This window comes from Pristiophorus japonicus (assembly GCF_044704955.1).
Source record: "Pristiophorus japonicus isolate sPriJap1 chromosome 24 unlocalized genomic scaffold, sPriJap1.hap1 SUPER_24_unloc_1, whole genome shotgun sequence".
In the NCBI taxonomy this organism is placed as follows: Eukaryota; Metazoa; Chordata; class Chondrichthyes; family Pristiophoridae; genus Pristiophorus; species Pristiophorus japonicus.
Genome location: NW_027250648.1, coordinates 2130003 through 2156804, shown reverse-complemented (window position 1 = coordinate 2156804; position 26802 = coordinate 2130003). Strand labels below are relative to the sequence as shown.

The 26802-nt window shown below is 47.5% G+C and overlaps 1 protein-coding gene, 1 long non-coding RNA gene and 1 pseudogene across 7 annotated transcripts in view; 1 reads left to right on the top strand and 2 right to left on the bottom strand.

Moving 5' to 3' along the window:
- LOC139241185 (zinc finger protein 271-like) overlaps nt 1-26802 on the bottom strand; it is a 101521-nt gene that overhangs the window by 39062 nt on the left and 35657 nt on the right. For 3 of the 6 annotated variants that reach the window (XM_070869837.1, XM_070869835.1, XM_070869838.1), the window contains one exon: nt 7596-7784. The gene's annotated coding sequence lies outside the window, so the exon portion shown is untranslated. Of the gene's footprint in view, nt 1-7595; nt 7785-12416; nt 12500-14857; nt 14933-23065; nt 23528-26802 lie in introns of those variants that run through there. The other 3 variants (XM_070869839.1, XM_070869840.1, XR_011588809.1) reach the window with 3 other exon arrangements.
- On the bottom strand, nt 2208-2386 carry LOC139241212 (U2 spliceosomal RNA; annotated as a pseudogene).
- The window catches only part of LOC139241189 (uncharacterized), a 58354-nt gene continuing 46287 nt past the window's right edge, over nt 14736-26802 (top strand). Inside the window, exon 1 of the long non-coding RNA XR_011588811.1 lies at nt 14736-14786. This is a non-coding gene — a long non-coding RNA (uncharacterized lncRNA). The remainder of the gene's footprint in view (nt 14787-26802) is intronic.

Genomic DNA, 26802 nt, shown 5'->3' with positions numbered 1-26802 from the left:
GTGTGTGTGGGAGGGTCGGAACAAACATGCCAGAAGGGAGTGTCTATCGCTTTTAAACAACAATGGCAAGACTCTGGGTCTGGAATGGGCTTGACTCAGAGTTTAGACTCTTGGGTGGTCCCAGATCTTCCAAACACGGTCAATGCTATAGAGCTCGTAGCACATAAAAGGAAGCCCCTACCAGCAGCCCCAAAACCAGGATATAGAGGTTAAGTGCCCCATATCGACACCCGGACCCAGGAATCGGTTGGTGCTGATTCCAACAGGGAAGGTGTTGTACCAGGACATGCACTATGAGGTAACATCCGTCATCCTGAAGTTAACAGAGGTATAGCTGCCCCGATGGTGCCCAGCAGGAATGGAAAATTTGTCTGAGAAACTGTTAAAGGAAATGTTCCGACAATTCTATAAACTGAATTATGGGGACGAAAGTCGGAAGGATTTCTATAAACGAGCTGACAACAGTCACACCGGTTTGGGGAGACGGAGGAGGAGACTGATCAATGAAGCGACTACGGTGTTTAATACAGGAACGTCACTAGTCAGTAGTATGGATGATGCCCCGCAGCAAATGCAGGTCAATACCTTACGGGATCAGCTGGAGAATACTGGGGGAGGGGAGTGAGACTGAGAGAGGGGAATTACAGGAAGATCAAATAATGACCATTCACCAGAAGAATTGATAGCTGAGCTGGAAACTTGCGCCCAGACTATAAACAATTTAATAAAGGAGGATCGGAACGCGTCGGACCGAGACGCCCAAAATGGTGTGTGTGTTATGTGCGGTGCTTGGTTATTAAACGAGGGACGTAGTCATTTAGAGGATTTGGAACAAGGTCACGTACCATCATGGATTGACAACAGACACCTAAAAGCCATGAGCACTTATGACAATCTCAAACGCGTGCCAGCTACGGTTGGCCTCCGAAACATACACAGTCCCAATCGGCTGATCAGTACAACCAAACTAGAATGGGGATCGTTCTCAGGATGCCAGTGATGGGTCAGTCACAACGGCCAGTGCCAGTATACCGGGTGGAAAATATTGGTATCATTCGAAATGGGGTATATGTGCGGCATCCTGGGGCCCCTCCGTATGTGGCTCAGTGGGGGAACTCCATGACCAGCATTGATCTGAAGGGATGTCAGGAAAGGGGTGCACATGTGGTGTTGTGTCCACATCACCTGAATGTGTTCGACCAACTGGTATGTGGTTTTGAATCTGAAAGTACACAACCGATCTACTTTACTACGGAGTGATGCACAGAGCCATGTCCCGCTCCAGGTTGCATGTGAGGGTAACGGAACCTTCCTGTGTCATCATCAGTGTGAACCAGTATAGGGTACACAATACCTGGGGCCCAGTTTATGACTCGACATTTTGTTTTCAACCCTAGATAGAGGTTCAAGTGGCACAGGAAAGGAAAATCCCTATCTTGGATTGTACCTCAGTAAATCTCTCAGTGAGTGACACTTTACCCAACCCCCAAGAATATATATCCCATTTTGGCCATGATATCCCACCATTACTATTTGACAAACTGGTAAAGGGTGTGGCGCTTTCCCAAAAACATTATTATACTCCCCAACAGGAAAACAAGAGAAGAGATCAGGGAAATAACTAGCCCACCTTGGTGGGATATTAGATTTAATATTGAAATTCCTCCCTGGATTCGAATTGCCTCGCATGTACAGTATTAATAATTGTAAAATGGACTGTAGAATAGAATATAAAACCCACAGACGGTGGGACTGGTTAATAAAAACCAAACCTCTTGTACAAACACCCAGAGGGTGGGCTGTACAGTAAGGGTTTCATTCAAACATTGCAGTGAAACGATGACTCATTGAGAGACTGGAAGGACATGATCAGAGACAATGATACAGGATACCTGCCATCGATCTAATCAACACAGGCAATAGCACCAGACGCCGGCCATGCACACCTTCAATGGTCCCTGTCAAGGAAGAGGGGACATTCACACATTCAACTGTGGAGCCAGATCTGTTCCCAAGGAATGTTTGCATTGTACTACACAGCAGGAGAGCTGATCATGCCCCTGTCTGGGCCAGGGGGTGGAATACACTGATGATCAAGAGGTAATTTTTAAATTTTTTTTATTTATCCAATTTCGTTCCAGATCAACTCTAACGCCAAAGATCACTTTGCGCCAATGTGTTTGATCTTAGGCCAAAAGGCCGAGAGGCGAAGCTGCACCGTTCCTGGAAATATTGCAATACCAGGTCGGTGCATGGAGTGGACGGGGCATGCCCCTGATCCAGCTCCCTGTCCAAAAATCAATTCAATATCATGTCCCCATAGGGGATATTAAACTGATGAGAACAGATACTATACTTGATCTTAGCCAAAAGGCCGAGAAGCGATGATCAAGAGGTAATTAACCATCGGAAGAGTCGACAGGGGAACAGCAGGAAATATGTTTGATGCTGTGATTATGAAGAACCATAAAAAGAGGACCACTTCAGAGCGAGGGCAGTGCAGTGAAGGATGCAGGGTGGTCACCTGGTCCCGGCCTACAATCGACACCGGAACAACCAGCTGTGTGGGTGATTATAAGTTTCAGTCAAACCGTCGGGGAATTTATCAGAGTAGTTTTGTAATCGCAGTCGAATGTAAACTGTGATATTTCCTGTTAGGTTTCAGGTAACCTCGTGTAGGGGTTTTGTATTGTGGGTTCTGTGTTATCCCGGTTGAATCTCAGGGAGGCTGTGTACTGGGGAATAACGCAAGTTCAATAAACGTACAAGTTTATGGTTGAGCCAAAACCCTTGTTCTTATAAATCCTGAAGTCAAGAACTGTTGGTGAGGGGTTACGGAATCTCTTACAGGCACCAGCCAGTGTGACTGAGTCATAGTTCCGCAATTCAATTAGATCGTGGCTGATCTGTATTTTAACTCCATCTACCTTAATACCCTTGCCCAAGAAGAATCTATCAATCAGTTTTGGAATTTTCAATTGGCCCCCCAGCCTCAGTTTTATGGAGAACAGAGTTCCAGATTTCCACAACCTTAAAGAACATAAGAAATAGGAGCAGGAGTAGGCCATACGGCCCCTCGAGCCTGCTGCACCATTCAATAAGATCCAGGATGATCTTGTACTTCAGCTCCACTTTCCCGCACTATCCCCGTATCCCTTGATTCCTTTAGTGTCCAAACAGCATTCTATCTCAGCCCTGAATATACTCAACGACTCAGCATCCACAGTCCTCTGGGGTAGAGAATTCTAAAGATTCTCGACCCTCTGAGTGCAGAAATTTCTCATCAGCTCAGTCCTGAATGGCCAACACCCTATCCTGAGACTATAACCCTTAGTTCTAGACTCTCGAGCCAAGAGAAACAGATTCTCACCATTTGTGTGAGGAAATGGTTCCTGACATCACCCCGGAACCTGTGGTGGGAAAATAATTGGAAAAATTCCTGAGGGACAGGATAAATCTTCATTTGGAAAGACATGGATTAATCAAGGACAGTCAGCATGGATTTGTTAAGGGAAGGTCGTGTCTGACTAACTTGATTGAATTTTGAGAGGAGGTAACCTTGAGGGTCGATGAGGGTAGTGCGTATGATGTAGTGTATATGGATTTTAGCAAAGCTTTTCATAAGGTCCCACATGGCAGAAAGGTCACAAAAGTAAAAGCCCATGGGATCCAGGGCAAAGTGGCAAGTTGGATCCAAAATTGGCTCAAGCTGGAAGCAAAGGGTAATGGTTGATGGGTGTTTTTGTGACTGGAAGGCTGTTTCCAGTGGGGTTCCGCAGGGCTCAGTGCTGGGTCCCTTGTTTTTTGTGGTATATCTCAATGTTGGGGATATAATTAAGAAGTTTCCAGGTGACACTAAAATAGGTTGTGTGATTGAGAATTAAGAAGAAAGCTGCGGACTGCAGGAAGATATCAGTGTACTGGTCAGGGGGGCAGAACAGTGGCAAATGGAATTCAATCCGGATAAGTGTGAGGTAATGCATTTGGGGAGGTTTAACCAGGCAAAGGAATATACATTAAGTGGTACAACACTGAAAAGAGTAGAGGAACAAAGGGACTTTGGAGTGCAGGTCCACAGATCCCTGAAGGTGGCAGGCCAGGTAGATAAGGTGGTTAAGAAGGCAGATGGAATACTTGCCTTTAGTCGTCGAGGCATGGAATACAAGAGCTAGGACGTTATGCTTGAACTGGTTAGGCCGCAGCTGGAATACTGTGTGCAGTTCTGGTCACCATATTACAGGAAAGATGTGATTGTACTGGAAAGGGTGCAGAGGAGATTTACAAGAATGTTGCCTGGACTGGAGAATTTTGGCTATGACGAAAGATTGGAGATGCTGGGTCTGTTTTCTTTCAACAGAGGAGGCTGAGGGGAGACCTGATTGAAATGTATAAAATTATGATGGGCCTGGATAGAGTGGATAGGAAGGACCTGTTTCCATTGGCAGAGGGGTCAACAACCAGGGGGCATAGATTTAAAGTAATTGGTTTGGAGGAGATACAAAGGGAAATTTCTTCACCCAGAAGATGGTGGGGGTCTGGAACTCACTGCCTGAAGGATGGTAGAGGCAGAAACTCTCACCACATTTAAAAAATACTTGGATGTGCATTTAGTGCCGTCACCTACTGGGCTACGGACCAAGAGCTGGAGAGTGGGATTAGGCTGGATAGCTCTGTGTCGGTCGGCACGGACACGGTGGGCTGAAATGGCCTCCTTCCATGCTGTAAATTTTGATGATTTTATGATTAATGACCGAGACGAATTGACCGAGTGTAATGTATCCAACTTTGCTGATGATACAAAACTAGGTGGGACAGTAAGCTGTGAGAACACAAGATATATAGATAGACTATGTGAGTGGGCAGTAAGGTGGCAGATGGAGTATAATGTAGGGAAATGTGAGGTTATTCACTTTGGTAGGAACAATAGAAAAACAGAATATCTTTTAAATGGTGAGAAACTTTTAAATGTTGGTGTTCAGAGAGATTTGGGTGTCCTCGTGCAAGAAACACAGAAAGTGAGTGTTATGTATGCATGCCTACAATGTTATGATGTTCTGTAACACTGAACGTCCCTTCACCCTGTATATACCTTACCTGGACACCAGAGGGTGCTGCTGCTGGAGACCTAAGGGTCACCTGTACACTGCAGGTAACCTAGTATAAAAGGGAGCTCACCTCTTGGTGTCCTCGCTCCAGGAGCTGCAATATAGGACTAAATTATTCACAGTTTAAGTGCTATACCCCTGCCTCGTGGAGTCATTAACAGAGTGCCTACATACACAGAAAGTGAGCGAGCAGGTACGCAAGCAATAAGGAAGGCAAATGGTATGTTGTGCTTTATTGCAAGGGGGTTGGAGTATAAGAGTAAGGAAGTCTTGCTACAATTGTACAGGGCCTTGGTGAGACCACACCTGGAGTACTGTGCACAGTTTTGGTCTCCTTATCTAAGGAAGGAAATACTTGGCTTGGAGACGGTGAACAAAGGTTCACTCGATTGATTCCTGGGATGAGAGAGCTGTCTTATGATGAGAGATTGTGTAGAATGGGCCGATACACTCTCGAGTTTAGAATAATGATGTGTAATCTCATTGAAACATACAAGGTGCTGAAGGGGACTGACAGGCTAGATGCTGAGAGGTTGATTCCCCTGCCTGGAGTGTCTCGAACAAGGGGGTACTGTTTCAGGATAAGGGGTAGGCTATTTAAGACAGAGATGAGGAGGAATTTCTTCACTCAGAGGGTTGTGAATCTTTGGAATTCTCTCCCCCAGAAGGCTGTGGATGCTCAGTCTATTCAAGGTTGAGATAGATAGATTTTTGGACTTGAGGTGAATCAAGGGATATGGAGATCAGGCGGGAAAGTGGAATGGAGGTCGATGATCAGCCATGATCTTATTGAATGGTGGAGCAGGCTCGAGGGACCTTATGGCCTACCCCTGCTCCTATTTCTTATGTTGACATCCAGGGGGCTCTAGATTTATTAGTCCCACCATTTTTCTTTAAGGTAACATACTTTCTCTGAACCCTCATTATTGCTTCCTTGAATGCCTCCCACTGTTCTGAAACTGATTTACCTTCAACATACGAACATAAGAATTAGGAGCAGGATTATGCCATTCAGCCCCTCGAGCCTGCTCCACCATTCAATGAGATCATGGCTGATCATCGACCGCAACTCGACTCTCCTGCACCCTTCCATATCCCTTGATTCCCTTAATATCCAAAAATCTAGCGATCTCTGCCTTGATCATACTCAATGACTGAGCTTCCACAGCTCTCTGGGATAGAGAATTCCAAAGATTCACCACCCTCTGAGTGAAGAGGCTTCTCCTAATCTCAGTCCTAAATGGCCAACCCCTTATTTTGAGACTGTGACCCCTGGGTTCTAGACTCCTCAGCCCGGGGAAACATCCTCCCTGCATCTACCCCGTCAAGCCCTGTAAGAATTTTGTATGTTTCAATGAGATCACCTCTCATTCTTCTAAACTCTAGAAAATATAGAACTAGTCTACTCAATCTCTCCTCATTGAATTCCTGGGATGGGGGGGGATTGCCCAGTCTGGTGAACCTTTGTTGCCATCCTCAATGTCAAGTACATCCTTCCTTAGCTGAGCAGCTGAAACTGTACACAATACTCAGCTGCTGTCTCACCAGGGCCCGATATAATTGCACTTTACTCTTATCCTCAAATCCCCTTGTAATAAAGACCGACATACCATTTGCTTTCTTCATTGCTTGCTGTACCTGCATATTAACTTTCAGTGATTCCTGTACAAGGACACCGGAGTCCCTCTGAACACCAACATTTCCCAATCTCTCACCATTTCAAGTAGTTGTTTCCAGTCCACTTTGGCTAAATCACATCTCAGCTTAGTAAAATTGGCTTTTCCCAATTGAGAACTTTTATTCCTGGTCTATCTTTGTCCTTTTCCACAACTACCCTAAATCTAACTGAATTATGATCACAAGCACCAACATGCTGTCCCACTGATACCCCTCCCACTTGCCCAGCTTCAGTCCCTAATACTAAGTCCAGAACTTCCCCCTCTCTTGTTGGGCTTGTTACGTGCTGGTTAAAAAGTTCTGCTGGTTGCTGACCCCTCTGCGAAGGGAAATAGGTCCTTCCTATCCACTCTATCTAGGCCGTTCATAATTTTATACACCTCATTAAGGTCTCCCCTCAGCCTCCTCTGTTCCAAAGAAAACAAACTATTAAGGAGGGTTGGTGGGCTGGAGGAGGTTACAGAGATAGGGAGAGATTTGAACCAGAGGATTGAGTATTTTAAAGGCTGTTGCCACCAGCCGTCTCGCCCAGCACAGAACATGACTCACTACCAACAGGAAGGATGTTACTTTAACGACTACGAATGCATAATGAGGGGAAATCAATCTCTGTACCTTTAACTAACAGCGACATGGAAAGAAGGAAATGAATGACCTTTAAACACCTGGTCCACTTGGCACTGAAGTGTCTGAAACTCATAATAGGAACTCCAGGGAAATAAAATACTGACAAATGTTAAACTATTTTGTTGACAAAAGAAATCTCGATTTAACTTTTAAAGAATAAATTGTTTAACAGGTTCACACACTCACCTGACAGGCCGACTCAGGATCCACCCCTCAAGCACTGCGATTGGTTGCAGAACACGCTGCTCCCTTGGCCCTCCGGCCTCTGAGCTCTCTTCCTGATCGTTCCCAGGGCAATCAATCACCACTCGCCAACATTACGCTGCCAGATGAAGTTGAGAGGCCCGGATGAAGAAATAAAATGAGGCCGTGAATCTGAGTTAAGAAATAAAATTGGAGAAGCATGATTAAATGAACGAGAGGCAATATGAACTAATGGGCTGCATGAACAGTGAGACCTGTGGGTATATGTGCACCAATCGTTGAAGGTGGCAGGACAGGTTGAGAAAACAGTTAAAAAAGCTTACAGGATCCTGGGCATCATAGAGTACAAAAGGCAATGAGGTTATGATGAACCTTTGTAAAACACTGGTTCGGTCTCAACTGGAGTATTGTGTCCAATTCTGGGCACCGCACATTAGGATGTGAAGGCCTTAGAGAGGGTGCAGAAAAGGTTTACAAGAATGATTCACGAGATGAGGGACTTCAGTTCCGTGGATTGACTGGAGAAGCTGGTGTTGTTCTCCTTGGAGCAGAGAAGGTTGAGAGGAGAATTGATCGAGGTGTTCAAAATCAGGAGGGGTCTGGACAGAGTCGATAGAGAGAAACTGTTCCCATTGGGGGAGGGGTCGAGAACCAGAGGAGACGGATTTAAGGTGACTGGCAAAAGAACCAAAGGCGAAGTAAGAAAAATCTATTTTGCTCAGCGAGTGGTTAGGATCCTGAATGCACGGCCTGAAAGGGTGGTGGAGGCAGACTCAATCACAGCTTTCAAAAGGGAATTGGATAAGTATCTGAAAGAAAACATTTGCAGGGGCTGGGGGAAAGGGCGGGGCAGTGGGACTAGCTGGGAGCCGGCAAGGGCTCGACGGGCCGAATGGCCTTCCGTGCTGTAACCATTCTCTGATTGTGTGAGCAGAACCACTCTGTTCCCTCACTCAATCTAAAGCCTTCCTGACTGTGAGCACCTGTTAAACCTGCCCTGCACCTTCACTGCTCCAAGGAGAACCACCCCAGATGCTGCAGCCATTATCGTATTGAATGGCGGCAGGCTCGAGGGGCCAAATGGCCGACTCATCTCCTATTTCTTATGAATTCATGTCACTGCAGTAAGATGGCCGCCGCGCATGCTCCCTGCCTGTAGCGGGACAATGGAAAGCATTGTGATGTTGAGGAAGCCCCGCTCCTGTTGCTCCCCGTGATGGACGGACCCGTGCTGCCCAAAGATGGCGGCCGAACTCACCACAACCCCTGACAGTAACCAAGGTCTGTCCATGCCCGAAGGTGCCCCACAGCCGCCGTCGACTCGGCGGCCAAATCTCAAGGTGCAAGGGTCAAGGATGTCTCGGAGCGGGTGTAGGACATTCTGAAATGGGAGGGAGAACAGCCAGTTGTCGTGGTGCACATTGGTACCAACGACATAGTTAAAAAAAGGGATGAGGTCCTACGAAACGAATTTAAGGAGCTAGGAGCTAAATTAAAAAGTAGGACCTCAAAAGTAGTAATCTCAGGATTGCTACCAGTGCCACGTGATAGTCAGAGTAGGAATCGCAGGATAGCGCAGATGAATACGTGGCTTGAGCAGTGGTGCAGCAGGGAGGGATTCAAATTCCTGGGGCATTGGAACCGGTTCTGGGGGAGGTGGGACCAGTACAAACCGGATGGTCTGCACCTGGGCAGGACCGGAACCAATGTCCTAGGGGGAGTGTTTGCTAGTGCTGTTGGGGAGGATTTAAACTAATATGGCAGGGGGATGGGAACCAATGCAGGGAGACAGAGGGAAACAAAAAGGAGGCAAAAGCAAAAGACAGAAAGGAGATGAGGAAAAGTGGAGGGCAGAGAAACCCAAGGCAAAGAACAAAAAGGGCCACTGTACAGCAAAATTCTAAAAGGACAAAGGGTGTTAAAAAAACAAGCCTGAAGGCTTTGTGTCTTAATGCAAGGAGTATCCGCAATAAGGTGGATGAATTAATTGTGCAAATAGATGTTAACAAATATGATGTGATTGGGATTACGGAGACGTGGCTCCAGGATGATCAGGGCTGGGAACTCAACATTCAGGGGTATTCAACATTCAGGAAGGATAGAATAAAAGGAAAAGGAGGTGGGGTAGCATTGTTGGTTAAAGAGGAGATTAATGCAATAGTTAGGAAAGACATTAGCTTGGATGATGTGGAATCTATATGGGTAGAGCTGCAGAACACCAAAGGGCAAAAAACGTTAGTAGGAGTTGTGTACAGACCTCCAAACAGTAATAGGGATGTTGGGGAGGGCATCAAACAAGAAATTAGGGGTGCATGCAATAAAGGTGTAGCAGTTATAATGGGTGACTTTAATATGCACATAGATTGGGCTAGCCAAACTGGAAGCAATACGGTGGAGGAGGATTTCCTGGAGTGCATAAGGGATGGTTTTCTAGACCAATATGTTGAGGAACCAACTAGGGGGGAGGCCATCTTAGACTGGGTGTTGTGTAATGAGAGAGGATTAATTAGCAATCTCATTGTGCGAGGCCCCTTGGGGAAGAGTGACCATAATATGGTGGAATTCTGCATTAGGATGGAGAATGAAACAGTAATTTCAGAGACCATGGTCCAGAACTTAAAGAAGGGTAACTTTGAAGGTATGAGGCGTGAATTGACGAGGATAGATTGGCGAATGATACTTAGGGGGTTGACTGTGGATGGGCAATGGCAGACATTTAGAGACCGCATGGATGAATTACAACAATTGTACATTCCTGTCTGGCGTAAAAATTAAAAAGGGAAGGTGGCTCAACTGTGGCTATCTCGGGAAATCAGGGATAGTATTAAAGCCAAGGAAGTGGCATACAAATTGGCCAGAAATAGCAGCGAACCTGGGGACTGGGAGAAATTTAGAACTCAGCAGAGGAGGACAAAGGGTTTGATTAGGGCAGGGAAAATGGAGTACGAGAAGAAGCTTGCAGGGAACATTAAGGCGGATTGCAAAAGTTTCTATAGGTATGTAAAGAGAAAAAGGTTAGTAAAGACAAACGTAGGTCCCCTACAGTCAGAATCAGGGGAAGTCATAACGGGGAACAAAGAAATGGCAGACCAATTGAACAAGTACTTTGGTTCGGTATTCACTAAGGAGGATACAAACAACCTTCCGGATATAAAAGGGGTCAGAGGGTCTAGTAAGGAGGGGGAACTGAGGGAAATCTTTATTAGTCGGGAAATTGTGTTGGGGGAAATTGATGGGATTGAAGGCCGATAAATCCCCAGGGCCTGATGGACTGCATCCCAGAGTACTTAAGGAGGTGGCCTTGGAAATAGCGGATGCATTGACAGTCATTTTCCAACATTCCATTGACTCTGGATCAGTTCCTATGGAGTGGAGGGTAGCCAATGTAACCCCACTTTTTAAAAAAGGAGGGAGAGAGAAAACAGGGAATTATAGCCTGACCTCTGTAGTGGGTAAAATGATGGAATCAATTATTAAGGATGTCACAGCAGTGCATCTGGAAAATGGTGACATGATAGGTCCAAGTCAGCATGGATTTGTGAAAGGGAAATCATGCTTGACAAATCTTCTGGAATTTTTTGAGGATGTTTCCAGTAAAGTGGACAAAGGAGAACCAGTTGATGTGGTATATTTGGATTTTCAGAAGGCTTTCGACAAGGTCCCACACAAGAGATTAATGTGCAAAGTTAAAGCACATGGGATTGGGGGTAGTGTGCTGACGTGGATTGAGAACTGGTTGTCAGACAGGAAGCAAAGAGTAGGAGTAAACGGGTACTTTTCAGAATGGCAGGCAGTGACTAGTGGGGTGCCGCAAGGTTCTGTGCTGGGGCCCCAGCTGTTTACATTGTACATTAATGATTTAGACGAGGGGATTAAATGCAGTATCTCCAAATTTGCGGATGACACTAAGTTGGGTGGCAGTGTGAGCTGCGAGGAGAATGCTATTAGGCTGCAGAGTGACTTGGATAGGTTAGGTGAGTGGGCAAATGCATGGCAGATGAAGTATAATGTGGATAAATGTGAGGTTATCCACTTTGGTGGTAAAAACAGAGAGACAGACTATTATCTGAATGGTGACAGATTAGGAAAAGGGAAGGTGCAACGAGATCTGGGTGTCATGGTACATCAGTCATTGAAGGTTAGCATGCAGGTACAGCAGGCGGTTAAGAAAGCAAATGGCATGTTGGCCTTCATAGCGAGGGGATTTGAATACAGGGGCAGGGAGGTGTTGCTACAGTTGTACAGGGCCTTGGTGAGGCCACACGTGGAGTATTGTGTACAGTTTTGGTCTCCTAACTTGAGGAAGGACATTCTTGCTATTGAGGGAGTGCAGCGAAGATTCACCAGACTGATTCCTGGGATGGTGGGACTGACCTATCAAGAAAGACTGGATCAACTGGGCTTGTATTCATTGGAGTTCAGAAGAATGAGAGGGGACCTCATGGAAACGTTTAAAATTCTGACGGGTTTAGACAGGTTAGATGCAGGAAGAATGTTCCCAATGTTGGGGAAGTCCAGAACAAAGGTCACAGTCTGAGGATAAGGGGTAAGCCATTTAGGACCGAGATGAGGAGAAACTTCTTCACCCAGAGAGTGGTGAACCTGTGGAATTCTCAACCACAGAAAGTAGTTGAGGCCAATTCACTAAATATATTCAAAAGGGAGTTAGATGAAGTCCTTACTACTAGGGGGATCAAGGGTTATGGCGAGAAAGCAGGAAGGGGGTACTGAAGTTTCATGTTCAGCCATTAACTCATTGAATGGCGGTGCAGGCTAGAAGGACTGAATGGCCTGCTCCTGCACCTATTTTCTATGTTTCATCGCCCACGTGTGTCCGTGAATACGTGAGTCCGCAGGGAGGCTGGGCACGCTGCCCGGGCCGCTTCTCCATCCTTCGCAGCGGCGGCGAAATGTCGTCCGTCCGCGGGCATTCTCCCATATACGGCTGGTCCCGCACCCGCGCACAACTCCGCCCCTCCTCACCCGGGCCCCTGAGCTCAAAGGCCGCGAGCGGAGCCACCAACAAACCGGCAACCGCGCGCAGCACTCAGACCGCAGCCAATGGCGAGGCGGCGCGGGGCACCAGCCCACCCAGCGCGCACTGCTCGCGCCAATCAGCGGCGGGGGGAGGGGCCACGGCACCAATCAATCAATGGCCGAACAATGCAGGGCGCGCGGTGCTGAAGGGAAAGTGTCTGTGATGACACAAACAGAAGATGCTGGAAGTGTTCGTGGCTCAGGCAGCATCTGCGGGCAGCAACAGAGTTAATGGTTGGTCACAACTGGAGAGTGTTGGGAAAGGACAGATCGTGAAGGATCATCATAGTCAGTCCCTCGGAATCGAGGAAGACTTGCTTCCACTCTAAAAATGAGTCCTTAGGTGGCTGAACAGTCCAATAGGGGAACCACAGTCCCTGTCACAGGTGGGACAGACAGTGGTTGAGGGTAAATGAGGGTGGGACTGGTTTGCCGCACACTCCTTCCGCTGCCTGCGCTTGATTTCTGCACGCTCAGCGCCCTCCCCGATGCACTTCCTCCACTTAGGGCGGTCTTTGGTCAGGGACTCCCAGGTGTCGGTGGGGATGTTGCACTTTTTCAGGGAGGCTTTGAGGGTGTCCAAGTAACATTTCCTCCGCCCACCTTTAGCTCATTTGCCATGAAGGAGTTCCGAGTAGAGCGCTTGTTTTGGGAGTCTTATGGCTGGCATGTGAACAATATAATCTGCCCAGCGGAGCTGATCAACTGTCGTCAGTGCTTCAATGCTGGCCTGGTCGAGGACACTAATGTTGGTGCATCTGTCCTCCCAGGGGATTTGTAGGATTGCGGAAACATCGTTGGTGGTATTTCTCCAGCAACTTGAGGTGTCTACTGTACATGGTCCATGTCTCTTGAGTCATACAGGAGGGTGGGTATTACTACAGCCCTGCAGACCATGAGCTTGGTGGCAGATTTGAAGGCCTGGTCTTCAAACACTTTTCCTCAGGCGGCCGAAAGCTGCACTGGAGGCGGCGCTGAATCTCGTCGTCAATGTCGGCTCTTGTTAATAAGAGGCTCCTGAGGTGTGGGAAATGGTCCACGTTGTCCAGGGCCGCACCGTGGATCTTGATGACTGGGGGGCAGTGCTATGCGGCGAGGACAGGCTGGTGGAGGACCTTTGTCTTACGGATGTTTAGCGTAAGGCCTATGCTTTCGTACGCCTCAATCAATACGTTGACTATGATTTGCGTTTAGTCTCTGTTTGTGCACAGACGCAGGCGTCGTCCGCGCACTGTAGCTCGATGACAAAGGTTGGGGTGGATTTGGACCTGGCCTGGAGACGACGAAGATTGAACAGGTTCCCACTGGTTCTGTAGTTTAGTTCCACTCCAGCGGGGAGCTTGTTGAGTGTGAGGTGGAGCAGGGCAAGTGAGGAAGATTGAGAAGAGGGTTGGAGCGATGACACAGCTCTGTTTGACACAGCTCTCTTTGACCCCGGTCTGGACGTGGATTGGGTGTGTAATGGATCCGTTGGTAAGGATCACCCACCACCCCTGTGCTGGCTGACCGACATTGGCTCCCGGTTAAGCAACAGCTCGATTTCAGAATTCTCCTCCTTGTTTACAAATCCCTCCACGGCCTCGCCACTCCCTGTCTCTGTGATCTCCCTCAGTCTCACAACCCCCCCTCCCGCCCTCCCCCTGAGATAGCCTCTAATTCTGGCCTTGACCATCCCGGATTATAATCGCTCCACCCTGCCTTGAGCTGCCTGGGCCCCAAGCTCGGGAACTCCCTCCCTAAACCTCTCCCTCTCTCTCCTCCTACAAGCCGCTGTTTAAAAGCCGCCTCTGTGAGCGACCTGCCTTCACTGATTGTTGTGTCTCGGGGCCCAATGTATTTGTCCTGGAACACTCTCTCACACCGCGCGCTGGGAAGCGCCGTCCGGCCTTTTGTGACGTTATTTAAATACAAGTTGTTGTTGTTACGGCTCAGCCAATCAGCGGCACAGGTCCCGCCCCGCCCCTCTGGCTCCCCGATTGGCTGGAGGATCCGCCGCCGGCTCCTCCTCCAACACCGCTCGCTCCCCATTGGTCGGAAGCTCCCGTCAATCAAGCGGTGGGCCCGGGTCACGTGTCCCTCGAGCGCACTCCGCCAAACTGTGAAGTGGTGTCGGAACCCGGATATGCGGACTCCCAGGTTTGGAATTCCCTTTATTCTCCCCCTCCCCCCGCGCCATTCTCTATCCAATCGGAGCGGAGAAAACTCACGGTACGTCACCGATCGCGGCTCTTTAATGGACACAAACGCCTTTCACCGGAAGACCCCACGCCGACCCGACTCCGCGCCTCAAGATTAGATCGCGCAGGCGTAGCCCCGTGTGTTGGGGGGGGAGGGGACAGCCGGTGTCCTCTGGGTATGCGCGGTTATTACCGATGGGAACCAAGAGGGGGCGCTGTGCTGGTACGCAGGCGCGGACTCTCAGCTGTCAATCACCCATCAGGCAGTGCGGCTGCTAGTGAGACCGGTGACATCATAGAATCCCAGACAGTGACGTCACAGAAGGCCATTCGGCCCATCGTGTCCCTGCCAGCCGACACAGAGCTCTCCAGCCTAATCTCACTGTACAGCTCTTGGCTTACATTGATATAAGACTTACATTTATATAGCGCCTCTCACGGCCACCAGATGTCTCAAAGCTCTTTACAGGGAATGAAGTTCTGTTGGAGCGTAGTCACTGTTGTAATGTGGGAAACACGGCAGCCAATCTGCGCACAGCAAGCTCCCACAGACAGCAACGTGGTTGAGGGATAAATATTGGCCAGGACACCGGGGATAACTCCGCTGCTCTGCATTGAATTAGTGCCGTGGGATCTTTTACAGTCACCAGAGAGAGCAGATGGAGCCTCAGTTTAACGTCTCATCCGGCAGTGCAGCACTCCCTCAGCACTGCACTGCACTGTCAGCCTATGCTTTCTGTGCTCAAGTCCCTGGAGTGGGACTTGAACCCACAACCTTCTGACTCCGAGGCAAGAGTGCTACCCACTGAGCCACAGCTGACCCCTCTGCTAAGCGAAATAGGTCCTTGCTATCCACTATATCTCGGCCCCTCATAATTTTATATATCTCAATTCGGTCTTCCCTCTAAATCTTCTTCCTATTACATTAATTCAATGCCCCACAAGTTTTTGACCATTCTGCAAAGGCAAATAGGTCCTTCCTATCCATTCTATCTCGGCCCATCAAGTGCATATCCAGGTACTTTTAAATGCTATGAGGGTTTCTGCCTCTACCACTCTTTCAGGCAGCGAGTTCCAGACTCCACCAACTTCTGGGTGAAAAAACTTCCTCTCAAATCCCATCTAAACCTTTGCCCAATTACTTTAAATCTATGCCCCCCAGTTATTGACCCTGCTACTAAGGGAAATCGGTCCTTCCTATCCACTCTATCTAGGCCCCTCATAATTTTATACACCTCAATCAGGTCTCCCCTCTGACTCTTCTGTTCCAAAGAAAACAACCCCAGCCTATCCAATCTGTCCTCATAGCTAAAATTCTCCAGTCCAGGCAACATCCTCGTAAATCTTTGTACTCTCTCTGGTACAATCACATCTTTCCTGCAATGTGGTGACCAGAACTGCACACAGTACTCTAGCTGTGGCCTAACTAGAACCCAGCCAGAGTCAGCACCTTCAGGGGAGGAGAGGGAGGGGAACCAGTGAGTGTTGAACTGAACCAAGCCAGAGTCAGTGCTTTCAGCAAGGAAACAATGTAATGGGTTTGGATTTCAGCACGGGGATAGGGATAGTGTGTGGGACAGGGATTTACAGGTGTGGGGACACCAGAGAGGAATGTGCGTACCATAGAAACTAGAATTGACTGTTCTGAATTTCTATCCTGTCCTTACAGTGATGACTTTTGTAAACTCAGTTCACAGGGGATTAGAAAGGGAGGATTTGCAGGTGGGAAACTCGAACCAAACATCACCAAGATTTGACAGTCACTCGATCCACCGCAACATGATCATCAGCCTTTGAATGTGGAAAGAGAAATGTTTGTCTGTTCTGTCTGTGGGAAAAGATTTCAAATATCAGTGTGACTGGAAAAGCACCGAGACACACACACCCGAGTGAGAGTATTCCAGTGCACTGACTGTGGAAAGAGCTTTAACCAGTTACACAGCCTGATAAAACATCGCACCATTCACAGCGGGGAGAAACCGTACACGTGTTGTGTGTGTGGGCGAGGCTTCAACTGATCGTCCAACCTGGAGAGACACAAGGACACCTGCATCACGGAGAAACCGTGGGAATGTGAGGACTGTGGGAAGGGATTCCGTTCCCCGTCCCTGCTGGAAACTCATCAACGCAGTCACACCGGGGAGAGGCCGTTCACCTGCTGTGTGTGTGGAAAAGGATTCACTAATTCATCCCACCTGAAGACACACCAGCGAGTTCACACTGACAAGAGACCTTTTAAATGTTCGGACTGTGGGAAATGCTTTAAAAGTTCCGGGGAACTGAGGCGCCATAAACTCGTTCACACTGACGAGAGGCCGTTCACCTGCTCCGAGTGTGGGAAGAGATTCACTTGTTCAGCGAACCGACTGGCACACCAACTTGTTCACTCTGATAAGAGAGCTTTTAAATGTTCTGACTGTGAGAAGAGCTTTAAAACCAAAATGGATCTGCTGAGACATCAGCGAGTTCACACTGGGGAGAGGCAGTTCCACTGCTCCCTGTGTGGGAAGGGATTCACTCAGTCATCCAGCCTCACTACACACCAACATGTTCACACTAATAAGAGACCGTTTAAATGTTCTGACTGTGAGAAGAGCTTTAAAAGCAAAAATCATCTGATGGTGCACCAGCGCACTCACACTGGGGAGAGACCGTTCACCTGCTCAGAGTGTGGGAAGGGATTCACTCAGGCATCCACCCTGCTGAGACACCAACGAGTTCACAAGTGACTGCAGGGGTTGGAATCTGCTGTTAATCACATCAGGACTGAACAGTGTTCATTCTGACAATTGGGCTGTGTTTCCCGTGCAACTGGAAAAATTACTGAAGAAAAGTAACTGCTGGGAACCAGGGAAAGTGTCCTTGTAAATCACAGATTAGAGAAGTTCCAGCTGTCTTTTCCTCACTTCCTGCCCAAACCCAGCAGAGAAGACAAAGAAGAGTCTGGTGCCAGAGGTGGATCAGTGCAGGGTATAAAAGTGAGGAGGGACTGCTGTAAGGGGACAGTCGGGACTGGAGACACCGGGGATCAAGCTCAGGGCCCCCGAGGTTCCATCCAGCGGGCTGACCTGGTGTCAGTTACTGTGGACACGCGGGACTTGCATGTTTACTCTGATTGGTGGATCAGTATAAGATATGGCAGTCGACTGAGAAACTACTCATCTTATATTTCTTATTAAGGTATTAAAGTTGCTGACACTGGACCCTCGAACTTGCTAATTAATAAAACAAGGCATTAGCTAGAATCTTACACCCCAAAATCTCTTTACCCCTCCACTCCTTTTTAAAAATTGCTACCATTTAATGTACATTTCCTCCCAAAATGTATCGCATCAGATTTCTCTGCACTAAATTTCATTTGACATCTACCTGTCTCATTTACAAACCTGTGCATTCAGACTGAACTCACTTACAGTCCTCTTCACAGTTCCCCATGCTCCACATTTTTGGCGTTCCCTGGAGATTTTGATCGTGTGCCCCAAAGACCCAAGCCCAGATCATTTCTCTATATTGAGCAGAGCAATGGTCCCAACACTGACCCTGGGGACACCACTGTTTACATCCCTCCAGTCTGAAGAACCTCCATTAACCGCTACTCTCTGTTTTCTGCCCTTTACCCAACTTCCTCTCCACGCTGTCCCACTCCCTTTAACACCGTGAACCTTAATTTGATCAACAAGCCTCCTGTCCGGCACTTTATCAAACACCTTTTGACAATCCATCTACACAACATCCCCTGCATTTCCTTTCTCACTGCACGGTGTTATTTCCTGAAATAATCCCTGCTGTCTGTCCTGAATGAATCCATTTCACTACCAAACGTTGCAATATTTGCTCCACCTCACAGGGTTCCATCTGTTTAAAGCCACAACAGAAAGGTCCAGTTTCCTCCTGGAGTTTGAGAGAAATCAGCTTCAACAATGGGGCAAAGTTTCAGCCAATGAGGGAGAGCTGGGCTCAGCCCCGCCCCTCGCACTGATTGGTTGGCGGTCCATCCGACGACGAGCTCTGGCCCCGCCCCGCTCTTTCTAACTCCTGGGGGGAGGGGGTCTTCACACACACTGAGTATGGGCCCAGGCCCGAGAGACAACACTCCGCATTATCCGTCTCCCCACAACTACCCACCAGTTTCAGACACAAACTCCGGGACAACCAGGAAGTACCGGGAAATCCCCAGCGAGTCAGGGAGTGTCTGTAAATGGAGGAGAAATGGGGATCAGTCAGGGAGCGTCTGTAAATGGAGGCGAAATGGGGTCAGGTCAGGGAGCATCTGTAAATTGAGGCAAAATTACTATTTTTAGTTAACAAATGTATCAGTGATTTTAATGGAACTCTTCCCGTGTCCCAGCTCCTGTAATAATAACTTATTTATATAGCGCCTTTAACATAGCAAAACATTAATACTGGCTGCAAGGGGACCGGATTCTCAGGAGACTCCATACCGCTGGTTGCTCATCAGTCAGTGATCTCCCATCGCATTAATGTGCTTCTGCTGTGTGTGTTTAATAAAGTGCCAGGAGCACTTCACAAATGGTGGGAAACCAGTGAGTATGGAACTGAACCCAGCCAGGGTCAGCACCTTCAGGGGAGGGAGAGACATCGAACGAAAGGGAAAACATTGGAGATGGTGGGTTTGGGTTTCAGCACAGGGAGGAGGAAGAGTGTGGGACAGGGATTTACAGCTGTGGGGGAACAAGACTGGAAAGAATGTTCCATGGAAACTAGAATTGTCTGTTCTGAATTTATATCCTATACTTAGTGATTACTTTTGTAAACTCCTTTTTCAGGGAGGATTTGCAGACAGGAAGCTCAAACCAAACATATAATCAAGATCTGACAGAGTCACTTGCTCAGGACCTGAATATCATCGGCCTTTGAATGTGAAAGGAGAAATGTTTGTCTGTTCTGTCTGTGGGAAAAGATTTCAAACATCAGTGTGATTGGAAAAGCACCGAGACACACACACCCGAGTGAGAGTGTTCCAGTGCACTAACTGTGGAAAGAGCTTTAACCAGTTACACAGCCTGAAAAAACATCGCACCATTCACAGCGGGGAGAAACCGTACACGTATTGTGTGTGTGGGCGAGGCTTCAACTGATCGTCCAACCTGGAGAGACACAAGGACACCCGCACCATGGAGAAACCGTGGGAATGTGGGGACTGTGGGAAGGGATTTCTTTCCCCATCCCAGCTAGAAATTTATCGATGCAGTCACACCGGAGAGAGGCCGTTCACCTGCTCCAAGTGGGAAGGGATTCACTAAATCATCACACCTTCTGAGACACCAGCAGGTTCACACTGATGGGACACCTTTTAAATAATCCGACGGTGCGAACTGGTTTAAAAGTTCTGCAGATCTGTTTCAACACCAGTGAGTTCACACTGACGAGATACAGTTCAGTCGCTCTCACTGTGGGAGGAGGTTCAGTCATTCACCCTCATTGCACACCAACACACTCACACTGGGGAGAGGCCATGTGTGGGGAGGGATGCACTTGCTCATCCACACTGCAGAATAAGGGGTCAGATATTCAGGACTGAGATGAGAAATTCTCTCACTCAGAGGATGGTGAATCTTTGGAAATCTCTACTCCAGAGAGCTGTAGGTGCTCAGCCATTGAGTAGATTCAAGACAGAAGGCGACCATTTTTTGGAAACTAAGGGAATGAAAGGATATAGGGATAGTACAGGAAGATGGAGTTGAGGTAGAAGATCAGCCATGATCTTGTTGAATGGCAGAGTAGGCCTGAAGGGCAAAAATGGCTGACTCTGGCTCCTATCTGTTATGTTCTGATGGACCGGTGGACACGGCCTGCTCCTTCTCCAGGGCCAACCGGGCAAGGACAAGACCGCAGGAAGAGAGGCAGGCAGCCAGAACGATCCCCGGGCCCTGCCCATCCTGGACCTACAAATTGCTGTTCTAGCCAGGCCCAAGAGCAGGTCCAGGAGAAGATCCTCTGACTTACTCACACCGCCCCCCCCCCCACCTCCCCACACCGGGCGGCCAAAGATTAGGAACATGGAGTTAAATTGTAATCAAAAATTGAGGATCATCCCTTCAGTAACTATACAGGGACTGTAACCTCTCACATTGAATATGTACATGGGCCCTGGACTCCTCTAGGCTGCAAAACACAAAACTGGCCTTGGAGTCTAGAAGGGTGTTAAGAACGGCTCTCTTGCTGCTGAAACCCTCATTCAGGCCTTGTTACCTCCAGACATGACTACTCCAACTCAGTCCTGGCTGGCCTCCCACATTCGACACCACAAACTTGAGGTCATCCAAAACTCAGCAGCACGGGTCCTAACTCGCACCAAGTCACGATCACCCACCACCCCTGTGCTCGCTGATCTACATTGGCTCCCGGTTGAACAAGGCCTCGATTTCAAAATTCTCCTCGTTTACAAATCACTCCATGGCCTCGCCCCTCCCTGTCTTCTTCAGCCCCACAACCCCACAAGACGTCTGCACTCCTCAAATTCTGCCCTCTTGAACATCCCTCATTATAACTGCTCAACCATTGGTGCCCGTGCCTTCAGCTGTTTGGGCTCCAAGCTCTGGAACTCCCTCCCTAAATCTCTCCGCATCTCGACCTGTCTTTCCTCCTTTAAGATGCTCCTTAAAACCTACCTCTTTAACCAAGTTTTGGTCATCTGCCTTAATTTCTTCTTTTGTGGCTCAGTGTCAAATTGATCTGTTTTGTCTCGTTAACACCGCTGTGAAGTGCCTTGGGACGATTTACTACGTTAAAGGCACTATATAAATAAAAGTTATTAATAATAATAAAAACCGTTGCACACGACTGCTCCGTGCAACACTCTCCACCCCAGATCCCCAATGGTGCAGGGAAGGACCCCTGTGTAGAGAGCCCTCCATTGGGGGCCCCCGCCATTGTGACTGAGACTGCACAATGAACAAAATTCATCAATCAATGTCACAGAAACCCGAGAGCCCGGGTTCTCAGCCCTGGAGCCAAGTACGCTGGCCGCCACTTTTACATCACTAACTCGCACCTTAGGCCTGGCTCAGTCACTAAATGCTTTCTAACTGTGATTCTAACTCTGATGGAAAGCTATGAGGCCTCATTTTATTGTGAGACCCGAGAGGCTTTTAATGGCTTTAATAAACTGGCAGTAAGATTTTTATTTTAAAAACTGGAAAGTGGTGAAAACCACCACTTGGGCTGCCTCAAAACTCAGAGAAATCCACTTCATCAGCGCCCTGACACAGGACTCAATATCCACTCCCTCCACCACTGGTGCACTGTGTCTGCAGTATGTACCGTCTCACAGAATGACCACGGTCAGGTCGTGTGGAGTCAAAGGTCAGGTAACATTGGATGGAAATATGGCAACAAACTGCCCTCAACTCCAACAAATGATTTCTGTTTTGCAGCCATCTCTCCATCCATTCTGCTGCCTGGCCCTTCACTCCACACGGCCTGACCTTGGTCATCTTGTAAATCTTACATACTGTTGTGGGTAGCAAGCTGGTTACAAAACAGGAAACAGAGAGTAGGGGTTAAGAGTAGCTACTCAGACTGGCAATAGGTGGGAGGTGGTGTTCCCCAGGGATCGGTGCTGGGACCGCTGTTGTTCACCATTTACATAAAGGATTTGGACTCGGGAATCAGAAGTACAATTTCCACATTTTTAGATGACACAAATTGGGAGGTAGAGTTAATACTGAGGAAGACTGTGACAAAATGCAAGGCATTAATAAGTTTGCAGAAAGCATGTGTAATTGGGAAATGAATTTCAGTATAGATCAGTGAGAGGTGGTGTGTTTTGGTAGGAAGAATAAGGAGGCCGCATTCTATTTGGAAAATAATTCTAAATGGGGCAGAGGAGCCAAGGGATCGAGGGAAACAGATAAACAAATCACTAAAAGTAGCGACGTGGGTTAATACGGCCATTTAAAAAAGCAAACAAAGCACTGGGCTTCATTTCTAAAGGAGCCTTCTGTTCCGAGCCGAGGAGCTCTGAAGCCTGGGAGAGAGGGGCTGGGACACATTTCTTACACACCTCAAGATTAACCCGCACGGCGAGTTTGCTGTCAGTGCAGAGAGACGAGAAAGACCAAAGTGCCGTTTGGCCCTCTGTGTGGCCCTGAAGGACTGTGTCCAGGCTGAAGTTCTGTTCCCACCGTACGATCCTCCCCTACATTGTCCTCTCTGAGCCCCAGCCAGGTGATGCTAAACACCCAGGTGGGAAAGACAAAAATCCACAGCAATGTGTTAAAATCAAAGCTGATTTATTTCCCATTGATCCAGAATATTAAACTCTAGCCCAGTTACAGGAGTTAAACATCAGCAGAAACAAACCCCCAACTGTCAGAATAAACATGGATGTGATTAATAACAGCAAAAACAGCAGAATCCATTCCCTGCAGTCACTTGTGAACTCGCTGGTGTGCCAGCAGGCTGGATGAACGAGTGAATCCCTTCCCACACACGGAGCAGGTGAACGGCCTCTCCCCAGTGTGACTGCGCTTGTGTCTCGATAGGCCAGAGATTTGGCTGAAGCCTCGTCCACACACAGAACACGTCTACACTTTGTCCCCACTGTCAATGGTGCTTTTTGCTTCCATATTGAGAGGCCGATGATATTCACGTCCCGATGAATCGAGTGACGCTGTCAGATCTTGATGCGGTGTGCGATTTGAGTTTCCCGTCTGCAAATCCTCCCCTATTAATATCCTGTAAAATTAATTTAAAACAGGAAAAAGGGAGTGTGAGAGAGAACCTATAAAGAGGCAAGTTAGAAAATTGAACTTAATGAATCTGCTAATTTGTGGGGCCAGCACTCAAACAAAGTGACCATGAAAGCGGCCGGATTGTCGTAAAAACTAACTGGTTCACTAATGTGTGACTCTGGCGGGGTTCAGTTCTTCACTCACTGGGTCCCCTCTCTCTCCTTCCCCACCCTACGGCCCAGTCATTGATAAAAACACTGAGCTAAAAACAGTTTTTTAAAATTCTTTTAAAAATATAACAAAAAAATTACAATAATTAATTTAAAAATCCCAAAATAAAAATCAGACCACCAAAGTACAAAACTCAATCTCCCCAAAGAACATAACAGCGACTTAAAATAAACTCCCTAAAAAACCTGGAGACTGATCACTTCCCCGGGAACAACCGGACCTCCGCTCCAACCCCCCGCCTCCCTCCCGGGCCACACAGAAATCCAGTCCGAGGCTGATCATCGGCACGAGGCCCAAACACACAAACCACCGATTCACCCGAGACACCATCCCGAAAACCAAAACACAGTAACATCTCCCCGCCCCCCCCCCCCAAACACAGTAACACCCCCCCATCCCCCTCACATGATCCACATTTACAAACTGTTTAATGAATAAAATGGGAGACACAGACTCGGACAGGAGCACCGTGGGATGAGGGATCAGCAGCCTGACTGACAGCAGCAGCAAGTCCCCGTGCCCAGCACACTGATCCCACAGGCTGGTGAAACAACATAAGAACATAAGAATTAGGAACAGGAGTAGGCCATCTAGCTCCTCGAGCCTGCTCCGCCATTCAACAAGATCATGGCTAATCTGGCCGTGGACTCAGCTCCACTTACCTGCCCGCTCCCTGTAACCCTTAATTCCCTTATTGGTTAAAAATCTATCTATCTGTGACTTGAATACATTCAATGAGCTAGCCTCAACTGCTTCCCTGGGCAGAGAATTCCACAGATTCACAACCCTCTGGGAGAAGAAATTCCTTCTCAACTCGGTTTTAAATTGGCTCCCCCGTATTTTGAGGCTGTGCCCCCTAGTTCTAGACTCCTCTACCAGTGGAAACAACCTCTCTGCCTCTATCTTGTCTATCCCTTTCATTATTTTAAATGTTTCTATAAGATTACCCCTCATCCTTCTGAACTCCAACGAGTAAAGACCCAGTCTACTCAATCTATCATCACAAGGTAACCCCCTCATCTCCGGAATCAACCAAGTGAATCGTCTCTGTACCCCCTTCCAAAGCCAGTATATCCTTCCTTAAGTAAGGCGACCAAAACTGCATGCAGTACTCCAGGTGCGGCCTCACCAATACCCTATACAGTTGCAGCAGGACTTCCCTGCTTTTGTACTCCATCCCTCTCGCAATGAAGGCCAACATTCCATTCACCTTCCTGATTACCTGCTGCATCTGCAAACTAACTTTTTGGGATTCATGCACAAGGACCCCCAGGTCCCTCTGCACCTCAGCATGTTGTAATTTCTCCCCATTCAAACAGTATTCCATTTTTTGTTTTTTTTCCCCTAAGGTGGATGACCTCACACTTTCCGACATTGTATTCCATCTGCCAAACCTTCGCCCATTCGCTTAACCTATCTAAATCTCTTTGCAGCCTCTCTGTGTCCTCTACACAACCCGCTTTCCCACTAATCTTTGTGTCATCTGCAAATTTTGTTACACTACACTCTGTCCCCTCTTCCAGGTCATCTATGTATATTGTAAACAGTTGTGGTCCCAGCACCGATCCCTGTGGCACACCACTAACCACCGATTTCCAACCCGAAAAGGACCCATTTATCCCGACTCTCTGCTTTCTGTTAGCCAGCCAATTCTCTATCCATGCTAATACATTTCCACTGACCCCGCGTACCTTTATCTTCTGCAGTAACCTTTTGTGTGGCACCTTATCGAATGCCTTTTGGAAATCTAAATACACCACATCCATCGGTACACCTCTATCCACCATGCTCGTTATATCCTCAAAGAATTCCAGTAAATTAGTTAAACATGATTTCCCCTTCATGAATCCATGTTGCGTCTGCTTGATTGCACTATTCCTATCTAGATGTCCCACTATTTCTTCCTTAATGATAGTTTCAAGCATTTTCCCCACTACAGATGTTAAACTATAGTTACCTGCCTTTTGTCTGCCCCCTTTTTTTAAACAGAGGCGTTACATTAGCTGCTTTCCAATCCGCTGGTACCTCCCCAGAGTCCAGAGAATTTTGGTAGATTATAACGAATGCATCTGCTATAACTTCCGCCATCTCTTTTAATACCCTGGGATGCATTTCATCAGGACCAGGGGACTTGTCTACTTTCAGTCCCATTAGCCTGTCCAGCACTACCCCCCTACTGATAGTGATTGTCTCCAGGTCCTCCCTTCCCACATTCCTGTGACCAGCAATTTCTGGCATGGTTTCTGTGTCTTCCACTGTGAAGACGGAAGCAAAATAATTGTTTAAGGTCTCAGCCATTTCCACATTTCCCATTATTAAATCCCCCTTCTCATCTTCTAAGGGACCAACATTCACTTTAGTCACTCTTTTCCGTTTTATATATCTGTAAAAGCATTTACTATCCGTTTTTATGTTTTGCGCAAGTTTACCTTCGTAATCTATCTTTCCTTTCTTTATTGCTTTCTTAGTCATTCTTTGCTGTCGTTTAAAATTTTCCAAATCTTCTATTTTCCCACCAACCTTGGCCACCTTATACGCATTGGTTTTTAATTTGATACTCTCCTTAATTTCCCTGGTTATCCACGGCTGGTTATTCCTTCTCTTACCGCCCTTCTTTTTCATTGGAATATATTTTTGTTGAGCACTATGAAAGAGCTCCTTAAAAGTCCTTCACTGTTCCTCAATTGTGCCACCGTTTAGTCTGTGTTTCCAGTCTACTTTAGCCAACACTGCCCTCATCCCACTGTAGTCCCCTTTGTTTAAGCATAGTATGCTCGTTTGAGACACTACTTCATCACCCTCAATCTGTCTTACAAATTCAACCATACTGTGATCACTCATTCCGAGAGGATCTTTTACTAGGAGATCGTTTATTATTCCTGTCTTATTACACAGGACCAGATCTAAGATAGCTTGCTCCCTTGTAGGTTCTGTAACATACTGTTCTAAGAAACAATCTCGTATGCATTCTATGAATTCCTCCTCCAGGCTACCCAAAGCGATTTGAGTTGACCAATCGATATGTAGGTTAAAATCCCCCACGATTAC